The sequence below is a fragment of the Anser anser genome (genome assembly GCF_964211835.1).
Source record: "Anser anser genome assembly, chromosome: 10".
NCBI classification, from domain to species: Eukaryota; Metazoa; Chordata; class Aves; order Anseriformes; family Anatidae; genus Anser; species Anser anser.
This window is the reverse complement of record NC_139730.1, coordinates 20634347-20638828: the sequence shown is the minus strand read 5'-3', so window position 1 is coordinate 20638828 and position 4482 is coordinate 20634347.

The following is a 4482-nucleotide window of genomic DNA, read 5'->3' as shown; positions in this document are numbered from 1 at the left end:
TCCTCACTGATTTCCTTCCCGGAGGCCGAGATGCCAGCCGTCAGGGGTCGCAGAGCAGGAAGATCCCTCCCGGTGTGCTGCCAGCCTGCAGCCCCAGTGGGCTCTTTGCACTCTTAAGAACAGTGTACACAAGAGAGTACCAAGAGCACTACCTACAGCTTTAGATGTCCAAGCGTGGCTGGAATTTTTCAGATTATTCCTTGTGTGACACGGGATATCATGTTCTCTCTCTGATACAACCAATTTCGACCCTCATTAATTAACAGTAAAGATAAGAAAAGAATTATACAGAATTGAACTGTTGTGAGGAACAGCAGAATTTGCCTGAACACAAAGAGTTCATGAAGACCACGAAAGTTACACAACTCAGAAGAACATTTGTAGAAAAGCTGTTTAAAATGATGAAATCTGAAGTTCAAAGACAAAGTCCTTGTGCTTTCTTTTGTTGTTGCTATGTCAAATCGATCTCAAGAAATTCAGACACTTTAAACGCCAAGTTCCCTACAGGAAAAGGTTCTTGATTCTCAACAACAGTTCTCTGCAGACTTCTGTAACTGGTTGGGTATCACAGTTTGACACTATTCTGACTATGCCCTTGACATGCTATTCAAGTTAATCCCATAGTGCACTAAAGAATAAACTATTAGGTCAAATCAAATTTGAATTTAATATATGTAGTTCTGTTCCATCCAGTTAAACACAGAAGAGATACCGAGAGGAAAACACCTCTATTACATTAAAGTCCTCATCTCTCTGAAATAAAAGAAATACTACAGAAAGCATTGGTGTCCTCAAGCATCACACTGGAGACGGTTTTCTTCTGAAACTCTCCTGATGGATTTAGGTAGAGAAGGGTAAAAGTAGAGGGGACAAAAACTTTGTTCCACCTCATTCCACAATGACAGATGAGATATAAAAAAAATTACCATACAGCCAAAGGAGCAAGGCTCACCAGCACGCTAATCTCTCAACCTTCTCAGCAGTTCTCCTGGACTATCACTGCACAGTCATAGAAGTCTACTGTGCCGTAGTACAGGATAATAGGGGTCTCTCTGGTAGCTCATACATATTGCAAAAATAAATAAATAAATATAATGCCTTTTTATCCCTGTAGGTCAGACAGATTTGGAAATTTGGGCTTACTGTGTTGTGTAAATATTTCCTACCTTGTGATTTAGGAACAGGTTAGACCACCTCACATCCATTGTGCTCAGCTTCTTCCACATCACAATAAGTTTTTCAGCTTTCTCTGTTTGACAAATCAGAACAAGGAATTTGATCCCCTTAATGAACAGGTATTTTCAGAAACCAGCACACTATTTAAAACTTAATTCATCCATTTAAAAAAAAAAAAAAACTATGATGGAACTGCAGCTTCACTGTCTGATTCTATTTATATTCCTACTACTAGCCTCCAATGGAGCATTCAGCAAAGAAAGAATCTCAGTGAAGTTTAAATTACTGCTTGAGCTCTACCTTAGTTTTGCAGATAGTCTGTTGTAGAAAAGACAATTAGTGTCATACAGATGTGCATACCTTTATGCAGGATGAACAGTCTTAGAATGTGCTCCATCAGTAAAATAGTGACATTCTAAGGAATAACAACACAAGCAAACATTCATAACCCCCCTGCAAATCACTTCAGAGGCTTTGGCCCTTGGCAGACTATTCTAAAGTTATCAGAGAATTAAACATAGATAAAGTGTTTCTGATGCCAATGAATTTACAAGAATAATCGTTCACTCTCCAGTTGATATCCTAGCTTATTATAGAATTACTTTTTTAAGTTTTGCTTATACTATTAAACTTGGGAAGGAAAAAAAAAAAGAAAGAGAGAGAGAGAGAGAAATATGGCCTTGCACAGAAATTCTCAGAAGACGCTATATCTTAAGCAAGCTTAGTTTATAATTTCATACCTATAATAAAACCAGTAAGAATCTATCATAAGAGCAAACTAAAGCATTTTTCTGTTTTAGAAAATAAATAGAACTGCACTCCAGAGACCACAGAGCATAACAGTTATCCTTCCTCTTTATTGTCCATTCCAGAGTATAATGATCAAGCAAAAAGAATATAATAATCATGAGCTACCATTTGGAGAATAACAGAGGTAACACAGCACTCTGTTTCTCCACCTGTCTAATCTTGTAGGATTTTCTCTGTATTATGAATAAAAAGAAGCTGAACATTGTTCATTAAAAATAGTGGGCCATTGGATCACTGTGAACACCCTATCCGAGGCTGTGATATGGAAGCTGCTTAGCTGGCAGAGCTGCAGGACTCTTCCCCAGCCTGTTAATTGCTCAGAGCTGCTATCTATAGCAAGGGCCGTACAGCAGTCTGTGCTGCTACAGTGCTTAGCTTGCTAGGACACAGGGAATTTCACCTCTGTCAAGAAAATGCCCTATTTTTGATAGTCTGGAATCAGTTGAAAGCACAGTTTTGTGGTTAGAGGGCTCCCAAGCATAGGCTGCTTGGAAAGTCCTATAAGCTACTCCAGTGGCAGACCAAGCCATCTTACTGAGCTGTGGACATGCCTTTCCTAGCTTTCTACTGCATCTGTCTCCATACCGTATAATCAGCACTCCATCTAAAGGTCTCCAAATCTGCTCATGCTCTACTACCCCCAGCTTAGGGCTAATTCTGTGTCTTCATCTAGATCTCCCATCCCAGGATAACACACCTGAAGTATTGGTCCATCCATACAGCGCTCGTCACCAACTGCAATGCATCCTCATGCTTGATGACTGTTCCTTCTTCATGATGAAAATCAAAGATCCCTATGGTAGACTGATGAACAGTGAAGCCGACTGAAGGTTTGGGAGTCCTGCTGATAAGTTCTGGAGACATTACTGCAATTTCCTTATCAAAAGGACAGAAAAAATGTCCTCAGCAGCAATCTAAACTAACATAAGAAAACTATTGTCCCATATACCCATTTGGTCTTCTTATCCAGGTAGACCAGACAGATGCCAACAAGTAACACTTCAGTTATTTTCTGGCATTTCAGGATTTTTTGATTTTCTAATGCATGCCCTAATGCAAATGTGCATCATAGCTTGATGCAGAGAAGCATGGCGTATAAAGATGATGTAGATCTGCCTAATTTATGTGTGAAGTAGAATCAAACTATCAATATATATACACAAACTGCAGAAAAAACATCACATTTATTCTGTTCACAATTCCAGCTTAGTCACAGAGTTGAAATAAATTGTTAGGAGATAAAACATAGCCTTACCACAAGAGCTATTTTTGTATCCAAATTACAGACCACGCATGTAATAAGGAATATCACTTGATTATTCTGAGGCAGAGAATGTATTCAGATGGTGTCACATTTAAGTAATGCTACCACTGATTTTTAACTTTGCAAAAAATTGTCATATCTGAAATCCCAACTATTTAGGCAGCTCTCACAGCTGCCTAAATAAGAATAAGAATAAGAATAAGAATAAGAATAAGAATAAGAATAAGAATAAGAATAAGAATAAGAATAAGAATAAGAATAAGAATAAGAATAAGAATAAGAATAAGAATAAGAATAAGAATAAGAAAAATGTCTTTTTCACTTGGATAAGTGATGCTGAAAGATGGACAGAGTTGCTGAGGTTATGTTGCTCTTAAAAGACAGATAACCAAACACCCTCCAATGATGCTATTACAATGAGGATGCTAAAACAGACTAAAATTTTTATAAGCACTATTAGAAAGAAAGTAGCCTCTTTCCCTGAACTAGTTAAAGTGGGGGAAAAAAAAAAAAAAAGTTTTTTTAAAGCTTTCATAGCCACCTATGATAACTGTCATATAACTGACATATATTGAATCCTCTTCTTATCAGGAAATATGGTATATGCTTAATATTTTAGTTTTAGGATTCCAAACCTACTCTACAAGCCTACAAAGTAGGAGGGGAAGAGGATTTTTGAGCTCAAACCCATGGAGAGTTATGCTTTTCAGTGAGTTCTTTGTGCTTTCCTTTGAGATATTTGATACTGATAACCACTGCAACTGTAGGTTCAGCATGGATATAGTCAGGAAGGCTAGCAACACTATAAGCCATGAATGCCCTTTCTCTTTGTCTCTTATCACTGCTCAAATCACATGACACATTAGCAGCCAAGCAGCTGTAGAGTTCCTCCATCCAAATCACAACTGCAATTCAATATTGGCACTGAAACCAACATTGTTTCACTATAGCCAAAGCCTATCTTTAGAATGTTCCAAGGCTTCTGACCACATGCAAAAAAAAGGCTTGATTTTGAAATTCATATTAGGTTCTATTCTATTCATGTTTGGAAAAAAATGGAATACGTAGGTTTGAAATGTTTGTGCAATAACTGTATGGTCAGCGACAATGGCAGACTTGAGTAATTTAGACTTTGCGCTAAGCTTCATGATTAACCTCACCCCACAGAACTACTCCAGACTTGTATTGATGACAGACACCAGAACACAGCCCACTCCAGTTCTGCACATACA